The following is an 18,476-nucleotide window of genomic DNA, read 5'->3' on the forward strand; positions in this document are numbered from 1 at the left end:
ATTTGGGCGCTTGCTGGACTCTTTATCGGGCGCTCTGCTGAATTACCTAAATTCAACGAGATGGATCTAGTTTTTATCTGCTCCGGCTTTTTGCGATAAATATGATAGTAAATAGACGATCATTATAGGACAGAAAAGGATATAAACAACTGATCAACCAGCAAATGCCCAGATTAAAAGAACAAATCTAGGAATAAATTTACATATATACAATAGATGCCAATTCATATTGCAATACTCATGTGATACCTTAAATGCTTTTAAATTATTTTAAATTATTTATTTAACGTTCTCATAATAATTTATATATAATTTAACTATTTGCTTATTACTTATTATAAGCTTTTTATTAATTATAAATATTATATTTAATAATATGTATACACACAGAAGCATTTAAAAACTTTGTCAAAAAGTTCAAACTAATTGTCTACAAATATACAATGTATAGTATTTCTAATAATAATTACATTTAAAAATAATACAAAATACTTTTTTTATTGCTTTTAATTAAAAACATGTTCACCATAAACCATAAAAATGTTTTTATCTTAAGTGATATAGTTGCTTCAATCAAAAAATTTACATCAAAAATATCTCAGACTGCAATTATGTGCAGTAAATTGGGTGTTAAAGTTGCCACAGCAAGGCAAAAATATGCAATCTTGTGGCAAGTTTTTGAGTTTGTATCTATTTGCATTCAAAAATGTGCAACATTAATTAAATGTCATTAAGATAAACTTTAAGTGAATGATATTTTAGAGCAATTGAGATAACATAAATTAAAATTTTGATGCATTTTAGATATAAAAAAGGGGGCATGTATGCATATGAATATGTTATAAATAAATATATATATATGTATATATATATATATGTATATATGTATATATTTTTTTTATTGATATTTCATAACTTATTTTATTAAATATTTTACTATTGTCCAATTAAACAATAACTAATTAGAACATTTTAATATTTTAATATTGTTGCATTATTAATTTAATTCCATATATATCTATATATATATATATATATATATATAATCATGGATATTAATCTATTTTACTTATTATATTAATATTTTTACGTTATACATTTACATAATATTTTGTATTTAATATTGTATATTGTAATTTATGATTTTTTAATAATTTTGCTTCATTTACTTTTAATTTTAAGGTAAATATTTTTTCTATTTATTGTAATGTATTATTATTTATATTAACCTTAACCTCTCTCTCAAATTATCTTATTGTTTTAACATTAATTATTTTATACAATATTTTTTGTCAATATATATTATTATTTTTAACATCAATACTTTCACACTTCTTATGTTACTCATTATATTTTTATTATTTTATTTTATATAATATTTTTACATCATTTCTTTTATATAACTTATTTTTTTATGTGACATATATTAATATTTATATATTCTTTAACACTCTTAAGTCATATTCTTTTTATTCAATATAGTTTTTTATTAAATATTTATTAATATTTAAATATTCTTTAACTAATAGTGTTAAAGAAATTAATTATTTATTAAATATTATTTATATAATATATATTATTCATATTTATTTATTACTATTTTTATTTATCTATATTATTCATATTTATTTGATATTAATTTTATTTATTTATTTTTACTTATATTACTTATATTGGTTTTAATTGTTATTTTTATAAATGAAAGTTTGATGCATATTTTAAACTAATATATGTATTAATAATATTAAATAATATTGAAAAATGAAAAAAATTTTTATTTCTATAGACTTCATATATAATGCATCATATGTTTTAAAAATTGTATTCGCGGTTATTGAATATTTATTTATCTTTTAAGTAATGTTTTGCGTTTATTGACCCCCTTGTTTCAGCCAATTTCCATACGATATATGTATAGATATATGTGTTTATGTTATTTCAATATATAGTAGGTATGTATAATATTGAAAGCATATAAACTTATGTAAATTTGTGTGCTCGTATCTTTTATTTAATGGCCCCAAACAGCACTGCCATATTTTTTGCGATTTTTATTCATTATCTTTTCGCTTTGCCGTTTAAAGTTGGTATTTAAAAAAATCCACCATATGCAACTATAAAGACGTATTCGATACTCGATGCCCATGTAAAATATCTTTAGTCCATATTTCATACTCGTATAAATACGCTTGCATGTTTGCTTTCGTGCTCTTGTATAATTTATTAATGTCAAAAATAAATAAAAACAATATAAACAATATTATAAGCAATATATTGAGTAAACAACCACAATATCGGTAAAAATAAATTACTTTACGGAACTCATTATAGCTTCAGTTTTAGTTAATTAGGGTAAAAATTATCAAGGATTTTGTAGATATTGTGATTTTGTTTTATTTTTTTGATGAATTTATTTTTTAAATATTTTCTTAAAGCATAATTAATAATTTATTGGCCTGCGGATTTTTGTATGCAAAATATTTTTACAGTGACGTTATCTAATTTAAATAATGTGTTTATTAATTAATAGAAAATCGAATAGATTTTTAAAAGAAATTTTCGCTTAAAATAAAAATATTCTATATGTTTCAAAAAATGTTTAATCAATTTTAATTAAATTTATATGTAAAAGTAAATTCTAATTAAATAAGAGTGTATAAAATATTTAAACTATACTCATAATTAAAATTGATAATATTATTTAGTTCTATTTGTTAGTTTAAATAGTGTCTTAGCCCAAGAGTCCAATCAAAGTTTTTGCACTATTTAAATGCCACTTTCTCGTTATAGACTACATGTATATAATTGGTTGTTTATATAAGCAGCTTTTTACTCTCTATAAGCTGTTCTCTACTTTTCTTCTTCTCTATAATTACAAGCTATGCACAAAGGAAATTAATAATAAAATCTAGTAGCAGTGGTGACAGTGACATTATAAGATCTTCGCTTTCAGCTGCCTGCTCTCCAACAGCCCAGAAGACATTATTGACTGTCATTAGTCTACAGATATACCTCCTATATACTATAATGCCTGCTTAAAATTGCATCCAGATTATTATGATTTACTCCATTTACAAGTTGTAAACTATTTCAACTATTGTCCACTGTTTGAGGGTATTTAATTTTAATAGATCTTTTAGCCGCAACCAATAAAGCAATATTAGGTAGTAATAAAATAATTTTATAATAAACTGACTAAAACTTAATTGCCCGTTTTATTATTGTATCTTTCAAACTAAAATTACTTTTTTTTGTTGTCGTCTATGTAATGAAGCAGTGTGAATAAGGTTTCCTGCTGTATTTTTTTTTTTTTTTGAATAAAAACCGCTCTTCTAATTTTAAATTCACGAATTTGATAAATATTCATTCATATAAAGTTTAGCTATTTTAAGATTATCTAAATTTCTAAATATAATGAAGTGTCAAGTAATTATAACACATGAGTTCTTTTTAAAATGTATACTTTTTTCCTCGCACTATCATGACACATATATTTAGTTGAAGTATTATGTCTCGTGATAATCGTGAGCATTACTTCTTTTTAATAAATTTAATCGATCTTATATACACTTCACTTTTATATAATTATAAACATACTTAGGCTGTTAATACACTAATTGACATATCATATGACATGTCAAAAAATGAATGTCAGATGCTGTTGTCAGATAGCGTGGTTGAACTAAAACAACCCATCTAACTTTTCTTCTGAAAAAATCAGATCGATTTGTGCTAATATATATATTTCATTATTTTTATTATTGTATGTTTAGTTTTGTTATTTGATGCCCAAATATTAATGAGAAGATATTTGTGGTTTTATTGATATATTTAATTAATGTTATTTTATTGTATAAATTATTCTATTGTATTGGAATGTATAAAAAAAACGTATAAATATATTTTCTAATTGTTTTTTTGATAGTTTTGTGATTTCAATATATAATCAAATTTACTTTTTTAAAATTCGTCAATGTCGGTAAATATATAAAAGTCAAAAAACGCTTTGCTTTCACATCGTTTTATACTCAACTATATATTTATAATAAATATATTTTTAATTTGTATTTAGTCACTTAAAATTATAATTTTATTATCAGTTCAAAGTGAGGATAGTTAATAATTATTTCGTTATCGCGTTTGGAAATTGTTAAGTTTAATCTAAATTTGTTATAACTAGGTTAAATTAACTTAGTACGATTGTATCGACGGCACAACTCAAGCCTAGATCATATATTTAAAAAGGATTATAATAGATTAAATACATTATTTTCAAAATATCCTTATATATAATTAAAAAATTAAATTTTTCTCACATTTATGATTTTATTTTGAAGTTAAAGTTAATTTAAAAATTTAAATCTATTTTCAAACCATATAACCATCGCAAACACAAAATTTTATTTTCTATAGAACTTAAAGCTGGCAATGCTTAAAATAACAAATCTTAATTTGTTTACATTCAATATAATAACAAAACACACCAAAACTTGTGGTAAGAGCAAAATAACTGAGAATTAATATGCCTGTACACATGCATACAAACATACACGAGCTCATATGATTGTTGAACTGGCTAAACAACAAGTATTCACAACAATAATTTTTGTATTGCCCTACCAACACAAGATTGAACTTCAAAGCTTTTTCATTGTTTACATTTGTTTACAAAGTAAAGAGAGCATAAAAGATATGTAGATTGCCGTTAAACAGCTGCAGCTGTTTGAAAATTAAAGGGAAATTTATTGTATTTTGAAGAAGAAAAAAGGGAAATTCACTGTTCATGCATGTGGGCAATAAAGCAACAAATTATAAATTTACCTTAGCTTTTGCAGTAAAACAACATAAAAACTATTTGCATTTAAATTTTTTATATAAAATATATGCGCTCAGATACAATTGAATTTATTGTGGTTTCACTCAATTCGTTTGCTCAGAGATTGTGCGATTTTTTGTCTGTTTCAGTTTCTTGTTGATTTCAGTTAAGTTTCCGGGCTTTTTAAACGTGGTTGAATTATTTCAAGTTACGCGTGAGCAGCGGTTATTAAAATTTTGTTACTGTGTTTAGATCTGTAATTAATATAAAATTATTTTATAAGTAAAAATTTAATTAACGTGATGAAAGGGAAAGCGCTTAAAGTAAAATTTAAAAAAATTAAAAATTAAAAATATTTAAGGAAAAAAATGTTTAAATAAATGTAATGATAATTATTACAGTATTTTATTATTATTAAATAAATTTAAAATAAAAAAATTAATAATTAATGTTTATAAAAATATTGTATAAAGTTTATGTAATTTTCTTTAATTAAATGAGTGAATTATCAGAATAAATCTGAAAGCAGTAGTGTTTAAGGAGTTACTGCTCAGTTTCCAATTATTAAAATCAGTGATCGAGTCAAGCATTTGCAATTGTCATAAAAAATCTATTAACATAGTGTAACTATTTAGTCTAATCAAATATATTTTTTTTATTTTATACAAAAACATTTTGTAGTGATTTCAATTGATTTTTTTTTTAAATTATTTCTGTGATAAAAAGCTTATTATTGTTTAAAGCAATTAATTATAAATGTTTAGTTTTGCCTAAAATAATATACATCCAAAGATTAAAATGAAATTTATAAAAATTACAAAAATATACGAAATCATCTTACGGATGTGATTTGAAAATATACTGAGCCAAAAGCAATACATTTATGTTTTATTGTTTGAAATCTGAACAAACTTTCATCTGTTACCCTCTTGGCTTTCAGCCAATATTAAATATAAAACATAAAAGATATAGCCAAAGGTGTATCTTTCGGTTTCCGATTGTTTCTCTATAATGTTTTGTTAAGCAGTTTTAATTGTTGTTTATTTTAAATGATGCCTTCGCATTATGCATCATTAGTTTGTTTTATGGCAGACACAATTGTTGCAGTCCAACTGCACTCCGAGTATCAACTATACAAAAGCGAAGCGTAGCTAAATGGCATAGATAAAATATAAATAAGTATAAAATCTGAAAAAAAATATATAAAAAATAAATACAAAATTAAATATACAAAAATAAAAAAATGCCATTGTAAAAGTGCCCTTGAAATGTACAGTTAAAATGTACTTTTGTGAGAGGAAATAAAAAATTATATTAAAAAAATATGCATATTTGCACATAAATATATATTTAAAAATAAATAGTTATTACATTAGTGTCATAAAAGTGCAACATTTTTGAAAGTAATAATAACTGAGCAACAGTCAGTGCCAACATCTGACAAGGTATGTTTATAGTATACACAAATCCAAATAATAGCAGTTATTAAAGCAATTTTTTAATTTTATTGTCCATTAATTAAAAATAATACATGAACATGAAGACAAATTTATGATATTCTAATCAAGAGACAAGCCAACCTACCAAGAAATTACGTGGAGGTTTTCCTGCCAAGCATATGTTATAGTACAATTGTTTTTTTTCTCCACTTTGATGTCATATGAGTATCTGCGCTTATCGAGTATCTTAGATTTTGTCTGCAATCTTGACACGCCTTTGCAACAAGCGCAACACCTTCTTTGAATTTATACATTTTATTTATGTTTATTTTGAAATCAGCATAAAAAAGCTGTCACATTAATTAAAATATTATAAACAAATACTTGCATATATTGAAGCTGATTAGATATAGATCTAATCTAAAAGTAAATACGACTTTATGGTTCTTTTTTTTTAACTGCGTGCTTACAACTTAATATGTAATCAATTTATGAAAATATTTGTAAAAATATTGTATAAATATATGTAAATGTCTAAGATTACAAGGCATTTGGAATAAATTTTTTTAAAACGTAATAAAAATGTTACTTAAAAAAAAATTATCAACTATAAAACGACAAGAACTCATGAATGTAAGAGTACAAATATTGAAAATCAGTTTATCATATATATATAAGTATATTTATTTCTTTTTTATTATATTTCTTTTTTTTTTTTGTAAGGATGTCAAGGTATTACAAATGTTCCTACTCATTTCTAGACAGACAGCCGCGTGGTCTGATTTATTACTCGAATATTCTGCACATTGTTCGATATTACATTAAATATTCAGTGCAACAATATTTATAGTATTTCTCTTTAGTCTCTGATTTTCAATAGTATTTTTGCGTATTAAATTACCAATGACGCTTCGTTCAAAGTAAATTGCATTTAAACACAATCAAGGATATTTTTTTCGATACTTAAGTAACAATTTGAAGGGTTGTTTAATCCTTCGTGAACCACGTCATACTGTGACATATGGAAACATGTTTTTAAAAGAAAGTTTTCGTACCCTTAAGAAGTATTTCAAGAATAAACAAAACTAAAAATATGCGCAGTATCTTTGTATCTAAATACGCTTGTACCTTGATTTACGAGGTAGGAATTTCCAAAAAACCATGTAAATTAACATAAAAAATTTATGTAAATACAATATTTTGTAGTTTTTTACAATCTTTTCCCTTTTCATATGTTACCGGTACTACCAGTACTGATGGCCATAAACATGTTTGTTTAAGTTCTCAACTACCTCCGTGTGGTTCTGTCTCCAGTCACGTAAATACAACAACATTTTATAATCCAATCCATTTTCGAATGTTTTGTAGCCATAAAAATTTGTTATTAGCAAATACCCCGTTTTCTTTCAATATTTTCCATAAAACATAAATTGCATCAGGTCGTTTTTCTCCTAGACATCTGTGCCTCTGGTAATAGTGAGTTAGGATTCAAAAATAGCAGTTTTAAAAGGTTAATAAGAAATTTTTATTACAAGAAATATGAATTTCATAATTTCACTGAATTTAATATAAATCCATAGATTAACCTTTTTGGCTTAGATATATTTTTAAAGTTCCCTTCAGTCATTTTCAATAGGTTTTCTTAAAATAAATCTATTGAAAAACCGCTTTATTTAAAAATCCATCTTATAGAGAAAAGTGCTGCTTATTTAGAGAAAGATGTCAAAATAAAATCGTTTTATTTATCCATACCAAGTTTACTAAAGGCATGAAATACGAATATTTTTTTAAATCTCAATTTTTGAATATGAGCCCGTTATTGACAAGGATCCAGATGTCTAGGAAAGACCCAAATATCTGGGCAGATTTGAGCTCAGATTCCTTTAATTAATTTAACACAATTTAGAAATCAGAAAAGATAATAATATTATCTCTGACAATAGCCTAGATATAAACACAATATATGTAATAGACTGAGATGAATACTTGTTCCTTTAAGCTAATAAATAAATCTGTTTTATTAAAAAATTTATTAAAGAAATGAATAAGTCTATTAAAATAAAGTTTTTATCTTAAAAGTAGTTGGAAGAACAATTCCAATATTTATACTATTAATGTTATGTATGTATTTTAGATGCCCTTCAATAACCGATAGGTTAGATGGGGTTATACCGGCAAATCTATCTATCCACTCAAATCCATTACATTAACATGCAAAATCTCAGCGACTTAGAAACCAACTTGGTATATTGATAACTTCTATAATGTCCATTATAAATTGTTCTTTAAACTGGCTCTAAATAATAAGTCCTTAGATGATTTAGGAATGTAATCTAAGATGACGTAAGTACTGAAGTTTTTGTAATAACTACGACAGGAATTTTTATTGAATGCAGATAAATATAAATAATGAAAATTGAATAAAAATAAGACCTTCAACTCTTCTAAAGCACATAGACCTTGGTCAAGAGCTGATGATTATCAAATTATAACACTAAAAATATACATTATTTAAAAACAGAAATAATAAAAATTGAAATTTTATTTAACTTGTAAATCTATTAAAGCATGAAAAACAGTTTTTCAATATTCTTTATGTACATATATATATGTATATATTTTAATACATAATTTTCATTTGTGAAATTTATTTCTGAACAATTCTTAATTTAATTGCCAAGTTAAAATTGCATTTAATTAATTTATGTGTGATTAAGCACGTCAAATCGTGTTTCTGTCTATTTTGCATGTATTTTTTTGAACGAATAAATTTGTATACCTGCTCCCATGCCAACAGATTTGAAAACAGAAACGAGCTGTGGCCGCCAGTATGTAAATTAATTCAATGAACAAAAGAGCAACTGTGTGGTTTATGGTGCAGTCAATTTTGTTTGGTGATGTGCACGAAACATTTAAAATAAAATATAATTCAATTTCAAGACAATAACAATTATGACAATACAGCACGTGAGCCCAATTAAACTATATCAAAAATTATTATCTCAAATTTAATAATTTGTTGATAATAAATTCACATCAGTTCGCTTTTAAAGTTTTCATTCGCTTTCATATTAGCCATGTTGGCTGGTTAAAACAGGTATGTTATACTGTCAGTTTACCATACACTCTAATAAGAATTTAAATTCTAGTGAATTTGTCTTTATTTGCATAAATCAGTTGATTGGATATGTAAATAAAATAATTAAATTGATTAAAGATAAAATTGAACACAAACAAATAATTTATTGTTATAAGTTTTTTATAAGTCAATTAAGTTTTTATAATTTTTGTTTTTAAATACAAAGTACTGACGTATGTATGATTTTTTACGTTCCTTTTTTTTACGTTTACGTTAACAAATGATATCAAACTGTTATGTGGTTGATGTTTAGTGCTTCCCTTATCTCCTAAGAGCTAACATGTAGGTTTTGCTTAAACGAAGAAAAATTTCATGGATAGAACAATCAAAACAGAGTGCATCTGTTACATCAAAATTTCTGGAACGAAATCAAGAAACCACTTGTGGGTCCAACTTTCACTCACAGTATCGTCCCTAAGCATGTTTTCAACAATTTCATCCTTTTCATTGTAATAACGGATGACATAGCTTATTTCTTCAGATATTACACTAATTTTTAAATTAATTTAATTTTCTACACGAGCAAAAAGTTAGGTATATAATTGGTACATTACAAGTAAGGTAACCAGAAATCTCATCTTTCAAACACATGTTCATTTGACATAAATCAATTATGAAGTTTTCGATTGGTATATTTATATTCAATCTAGATTTACTCTCCATCTAACAAATTATATTGCCGATTCAAACGTTTTCAGAGTAATCTAACATTTTTGAAGTTTTGTTAGGGGGTGGGTAATTATATGTTTCATAAATACATATGTCGCATCAAATCACACTTTATGTTACCTGTGAAGTCATATAAAACAGTTGTTAATTGATAATCTTGCTAGTCTGACCAAATATGTATAGTGTTAAAAATTAATCTAAAGTGTTATACATTTCACTCGAGATTTACCAATGAAATATAAATAATGATCTCGGTTGAAATCGATTGAAAAATTTATTACCGATTTACCAATTAAAAACAACATTAGTGTTGCCAGATATATGGATACCAACATCATCTAATAATAAAAAATCACGAATTATTTTTATATTATACAATATTTGTTTTTCTCTATTTCTATATACTAAAATGCGATATTTAAAAAAAACATCAAAAATAAATTTGTCAGTATGCTTTATGATAGCTGCTTTAATTATGTAGGGATAGTTTTAAAGTATACCTTACAAAAAATAAGTAAGTTACTTTATGTGGTATCCAAACATCGAACGCCTTTGCCTGATCTAATAAATGATTCCAAATAGTTATGTGGTTTATGTTTAATACGTAATTAAACGTACGTAATTTATATTATATATTTTTTTTTCGTTTTACTTAAAACTCCAAGGTGTAACAGAAAATGCATTGATCTTATTTAAAAAGCTTTATAACATATTGTATTTAAAAAATTATATATGCGAATATTTATAACATAAACAAAATTTTAATTAGTTAAAACAAAGTCACGATTTTTGTCACACCATTTCTGGGCATAAAATAAATTATTCAAAATGTATCTTTAATGTATTTAGAATTCAATTAAAATCTTTATATGCTAAAACTGATATTGCAAAATATTTCAATATTTGAAAAAACGAATTCTTTACTTAATTTATCGTTTCTTAAATTAAAAAGATAAGTTTGAACACGATTTGTTTGTCAAACAAATCAACTACTTAAGTAGCATTAACATCGGCACTAAATCGAAATTTACAATTATTTCCATATTTCTTCTCGATATCGACTTTGGATATCAACAATTCAACCGAAAGGGAATTTCCAGCGCTCAATTAATACACAATAAAGCAATTAAAATGTCAATCACAGGCCGTTGCTATTTAATAACATTCAATAGTTATATGTGCATAAATATATGTATATGTATGTATGTGTGTGTATACCCTCAGTTGTATAATTATTAATGATTTCAGTGAAAGTATTGGTGTTGCGAAACTTATACTACAGCGGTCAGAGGAAGTACTTGCTGCGCTGAGTTTTTTATATCCACTCAAGTTCAAATAATAACAACAATCAAAGCCACTCGACTCAGTTCGATGTTTCTAATCACTATTTGATGTTAGAAATTGAAATTGAACAAAAAACAACAATAACAACAATAACAACATCAACACTTCACAAAAATTAAACTACAACGAAATTCAAAATGAGTGACCTTCACATAGAAGCATTTCCGGATTTTTTTATTTACTTTTTTTTTTGTTTTCATTTTTTGTTCACGGGGGCGGCAATTACACTTAAACCCAAATGAACTGCATGAAAATTGTTTAGATACGCCACGAAATACTGTTTACTGCATTTTAACTAAACAAAACTGAAAAAAAAAATAAATAAATTTAAAAGTATAATTAGCAAAGGTGAAATTTATTTGTTGTTTTTCACGAGTACAAACAACAAATTCACGTTTCTATTTCTTCACATCTGTGAGATTTTGTTTAAGGCTGAGACTCGCAGATAAAATATTTAAATTATTGGACCATAAAGGTTTCAACGGTTTAATTCGTTTTCCACTTGTTCGATGATACTTTGAGATTAATTATCTGTAAGGGAAATTACAGCACTGGTGAGAGTTAATGAAATTTTTAATATTCTTTTTATTTTTATTATGTATTTACAACAATTTTTATTTTAATTTTTTTAATCACATTTTTTTAATTATTTTAATCACCAAAATCTGAAGTGCATTCAAATAATTTATCGGAATAAGAAAACTAGTATTTTTTATATCAAGCTGTACCTTAATGCTGCGCCAGTTTATTTTATCCGATTTATATCGAGATCTAACTCAACGTCACACTTTTCGAAATGTAAATAATTCCATCAATTTCATTCACTAGTGGGACGTCACATGACGCCGTCGTCATGCGTCATGTGACGTCCCACTAGTGGCTTATCGAAATTGTTGTTAAAAATATATATATCAATATGATTCGTCCGCAAATCTAACAGGTAGGCAGATATGTCTACCGAAGTATAAAATTCAGACCTGCTTATGCACCAGAAAACGTCATGATGATTGCTATGACCAGGTTTCGACATCATAAGCGATATCTTGAATGCCTTGAAAGTATTTTAGTCATAACTTGCGAACAAATCTATGTATTACTATGTTGGTTCAACTCTTCATTCAGACAATATGCTACACTTTCCCGGCAAATACTTACATCCACCGGATTTTTTGATTTCTGTTGGTTGGGTAATGGGTACGAACAGTTAGTTTATCGCACGCATATCGTTCATTACCAGCAAATTTGAGTGCTAATATATTCGCTTGAAATACTCGTATATAGGTTGACATTTTGTGTGACATCTTAATTGTGTTTCATTTTAAACATTTTTATATAAGATATATACATATACAACATATTCTTATGCCGAGTGCTTTTGTACTAAGCTTATCGCATTAAGCAAAAACTCAACTTGAAACTACAAACTCATAAGAATCATATGTTTAAATATCAAAATACTTACATTCATTGATTAGAAAGGAATTCTAAGAATTATTATTAAATTTTTTAATTACATTAAAGTATTAAAACAAAATTCTTTATTTAATTATTTACATTTTAAAAATTCCATAATTGAAGCTGGATAGAATCTATTCCAGATTTTATTCAAGAAAATTTATTTTAATATCAACGACAGTAAAAATAAATTTAAAAATATTACAATAATAAATATTAAAACTTAATCACGTATTAATTATTTATAAATGCTAAAAAATATAAAAATTTTTAAACATAAAAAATATCTATTCTATAAAAAACCGCATCATTCCATGCTTCAAAGTAATGACTTTTTTAATTAATTATGCAGATGCATAAATTAGATAAAAATAATTTACAGCTTTTAGCTGTACAAAATGAAATCAGATATTTTAAAGAAATTAATAGATTTTTATTATTATTAGCACATTTAATAGATTTGTGCCTTTACAAATATTAGTTAATATGAGAACAAAGCCATAACATTATTTTTTTAGTATAAAATAAAATTATTATTATAATGGCTATAAAGTTTTAATATACTTTATAGATACGTTATAAAATTAGAAGAATATTAAATATAAATTTCGTTTTATTTTTTTTTTAATTTACAGTCCATGAATAAAATACTTTACTAGGTCTAGCTTATACGAAAACAAACAGATGTCGTAGTATATGCTAGGTAATTAAAGAAGATGGGGACAAGATATAAGATTGCCATTCATCATTTGAAGAAGATCCAACCATATTAATTTACATAAAAGGAAGTTATGTGCTTTTTATAGAAGTTTTCTTTCATTACTGCAAGATATTTATCTGGAATATTCCTCCTCTATAGTTTAAATCAAATACTCTCCTATTTGATGCTGTTACCTGCTTAGAAAGTTTTATTTGTGCTATATGAGTTTACCGGATATAGGTTTGTAGGAAAATACTTCTTTGATAGTCCAACAGACTACTTAACGATGAAGATGAAAGACCTATTAAATTACCTAAATTCTGATGGATTTAGTCTCTACTCTTCTATACTAGGTTTCTTGCGAGGAATGTGGTAGCAAAACAGCGAAAAATCGCTAATTGCTAATACATCGCTAATACATGGAAGTTATCTAATGGCCTGCCACTGCAACTAACCAAATATGCTTTATAGATACGTTATAAAATTGTAACAATTTAAAGAAATTATAAACACTCAATATTATCACATAACTTCTAACTAAATCTTAAAACACACAATAGTTAGAGAAAACTCTAATAATATCGAACCTTAACAGATATTTATGTATATGTATGTACTTCTTAATAATATTCGTATAACCACAACATCATCTCCACCATTTATCAAAAATTTCATCAAAATATTTTGTATATCATTGTAAATGACATTCAAGCACTTTTATTAGTTAAAAATTGTGAGCATATTTGTATCTTTTAGCTACCAAAACATTTAAAATTTGACCTTAATGTTTAACACATTTGATGGCATAATGACATTTAAGCACATTTTAATTAACAGACAGACAATCAGTAAATGATTTTCTCATTCATTTTTGAAATCGCGTTTCTATCCCCGTTTGATTATTTTGCTCATGCTCTGTTGGTTACTGACAGTTTGCACGTTTGTTTCTAATTGACAGCTTCGGAGATACAACAAAACCATGATTATCATAATAACAAAGAAAAAGTACTCAGATACTTTGAAGTATTTAATCAGACACCAGTTCCTTCTTCTATCTTTATGTATGTACATTGTACATACGCGGCACAAAACAAAGCCGATTATGTATTTTTTATTATTTTTAATTAAATAAAAATTTTGTATACTTGAGTTTTGTTTGTAAATATTGACATTAATAAAGGATTTAAATATTATTTTTGATTCTAATGAAATTTAATAATGAAGAGTGTCTTAAACCAAGAAGTAAAAAATAATAAAACTCAGTACTTGTTTGAACTTATAGTTTAACTAAATTTTTTTTTTCGTTAATATAAGCAATGCATTAACATATATATATAATATATTATATTAATAATATATGATAATAATAAACTGGTAATAAAATGGGAGGATAGCGTTAAATATCTCGGTATCACGCTGGACAAACGATTCACTTATATTAAACATGTTCAACTGAAAACAATTAACTGTGCCAAAATTCTTCATCACCTCCAACCGCTATTCAGAAATGAAAATCTCAATGTTAAGAACAGGAAACTGATATATAACCAAATAATTCGTCCGTCACTTCTATATGGTTATGTAGCGTTTAGCAAAGCTTCAAACACTACTATCCGCCAGCTAGAAATACAACAAAGTCAGGCTCTGAGAAGACTTTTCAAAGTACCATGATACATTAGGACGAATGACATCCCCAGAGACCTCAAGATTGATGCCATCAAAAAATACATAAAGGATAGAGCCCTGAAATTATTTGCGAAAACTGACAGAGTTCCCAACACCGCGTTATCAAATCTCAGAATGGTTACAGGCTCCTCGGGGAGGTATGCAGATTTGAGGTCAATTATTGCTTAGTCTGATGAAGTGATAAACATTAATCCAGTAAAGGTGTAAAGAGAGGTTTTGAAAATACCTCGAGTTAAGAAAGAATAAAAGTGCTCAAGTGCACTAGCTCAAATAGCTTCAACATAATTAATTTTTTATATAAATTCATATATAATATACACATATTATATCATTTGTAATATATTAAATTACCGCTCTATGCTCCTCCTAGGAGGTAAACGATTGAATATATAATATATTATATTAATGCATAATTAATTAATATATTATATATACATATATTCGTATATAATACTTATTAAGCAAGAACTTTAATATAAAGTGTATTATAATTCTCTTTTTCTTTATTGTATTAAAGTTATAAATATCTCCATTTATAAACAAGTAATTGTAACGGTAATATTCCGTAGGATTTGATATAATATTCACAAAGATTGGTTACTACATCTTCGTCATTTTCACTTTCTGTTTGGGGTTATAACTTATAAGATATTAAGCATTTTATCAAATGAAGTTGGAAAACAAGGATTGCGATTTGCAAACTAGAGTAATTCCTTGACTATACACAGTCATTATTCGACGAATTTTAACATAAGAATATCTAGTGTGAGCTTCGAATGTAGAAAGTAGACATCTGTAGTATTAGGTCAAGAACTACAGAGCCACTTCACTCCAATTGTAGAAGACTTGATACATAAAAGCAAATCGGAAAGATCTAGGTTAATATCTATTCTAATGGAGCACTGGACTCCTCGTTCTGTCCTGTAGTATATACCTTTCCTAAAGGGTAGGTACTGAAAGTAAAGAATTAGGTGCCCTATTCTTTAACACACTCAGTGATATTTCCAGCGTTATTATTGGCCAGATACTTACTTTTATCAATGCACCTGACTGGTTCTTGCCTGACCATAGTGGGTAGAATCCACTATTGCGAGAAATGTGGAATCAAAACGACTTTCTTAGCTATATTGCTTAGTATATTGCCTGTTTTTGTTTTTTTTGAATAAATCAAATCTGTTAAGTAGTTCCCGGTGGCAACAGCTTGTCACTGTTTGTGATGAAATTTATTAATACAAATGGTTGGCAATAAAATATATACTAAATTAAATTAGTTACTCATAATCCCTTATTGGGTAAATTTAAGTCTAAATGATTTAAAAAAACGAATTTATTGAATTTAAATGAAAAAAAAACTATTTCTACTGAACTAAGCTGTTTTTGGGAACAATCAAATGCCAATTTTGGCTGCCTTTAAAATGTTGGCTGTGATTCATGGATTAATCGATTTTTTCAGTATGTTCTAGAAAGAAATTTAGGCCATTAAGTTTACACGAGGTTAGACTTGGTTTTACTTTCCTTTTAATGCTGACATTTTTCTCAAATAAATTTGATGTTTATGTGGCGAATATCTGCTCGAGGTGCGCCTGTAGTTTTTTTCATGGCACTTGGATATGGATTTAAGCGTAGGTTTGGCGCCTGCTGACACGAATACTGGAAGTATTTGCTTCATTTGGCAACACGCAACATGTTACTCTTCAAGGTATTCGGGTAAAATGGGAAAAGCTTAATTTTTAAAATTTAGTAAATTAAAATTATTTTGTATAATTTTGATGAGAGGATGAGAGTTGACTACTCACCCTGCAGCTAAATTCTTTGAAAGGTATTTGAACTTAACTTTGCACAAATTTAGAATTCTATAGAAAATTAGCTGACCGTTCAGTATAGACAATAGTTTTTAGGTAAATGTTTATTTTCTGTATATTGTAGAATTATGTTATATCCTAGTGCGTAGGGTGTATTAGGTGACTGAAGTCTCTATGTAAAACTAGGTTAGTTATGTGTGTTAATCCGGAGTAATTGCGACACGTGCCATTGCGTGCTTAAAGGAAATTTCAACATATTAACAAGAGTTCTTTATGGGTTAGCACATAAAAAGTCTATTCCAAATGTTTATGCTTAAATAAGAAAAAAAAATGAATTAATAAATAAACAGACAAGAAAAACAAACAAAATTCTTTCAACGGCAGCAGATTTTCAAATTGATTTGTATTAATTATTATTTTTATTTGCTGTTTATTTTTTGTTGTTAATTTCTTTCAAAAATTTAAGCAATTAATGCCACAAGTCTTTGGAATGAAATTCAATTTTATAATTGAGAAAAATTTAAAATACTTAAAAAATTCCAAGAAATCACGCTTCAGCCAAATTCCAGCAGCTCCACAACAAGTCAACCAGAAGCCATCGTAAAATTTAAAGTAAAGATACTCTAAGAGGAGGTCAATACTTGAAATATTAAAATTTAAGTCGCACATTAAACAGTTGAAAAAAATTAAAAACATTTATTTATTGCTTTTTTATGGAATTTTGAGAATTAACCATGTTTCGAATTGATTTAAGTTGCATCTTCTTACAAACCAAACTGAAGCCAGACTGAAGTAGCACAGATATTCGGATTTTTTTCTTGTGGTTCCAAAAAGTTGACAGCTGCGGTTTCATTGACCAACTGTCGTCTAAAGTTGCTACTGGTTTCCTTACAAAAGTTTTATTTAAGCTAAAATTTTTATATTCCATAAAGAGCTTTTGTTTAAATAATTTTAAAAATTATTAATTTTTTTTATTATGACTAAACTATAAAATATTTAAGCTTCTTTTGAAATTTGCATAAATTTGATTATTGAATATTCAACAATTTTTTCTGTTTCTATTTTGTGAGATGTTAGTTTAAGACGTTGTTATCTCTATTTTGTTTAATTTGCTTTAGTGATTAATCAAACTATTTGTTTTTTATATTATTTTTTCTTTTCAATAATATTTATTTGTTTATCGCCTAACCTCATTTTAAAACACATAATAAAAATCACATTGAAATTTGTAATAAATTAAGATATTCATAACAAAAGCATAGAAATTAGACATATTAATATTAATAACAATAAAAATAATATTTAAAAAGCTTTTAGTCTTATATTGAGCCTAACATTTATAATATTATATAAAATATTTGAAAATATTGTCGTACGAGGGTTCCATACGAAATTCCATTGAAATATGCAATAAATTAAGATATTT

This window comes from Teleopsis dalmanni, chromosome 1 (genome assembly GCF_002237135.1).
Source record: "Teleopsis dalmanni isolate 2A chromosome 1, ASM223713v2, whole genome shotgun sequence".
Taxonomy (NCBI): domain Eukaryota; kingdom Metazoa; phylum Arthropoda; class Insecta; order Diptera; family Diopsidae; genus Teleopsis; species Teleopsis dalmanni.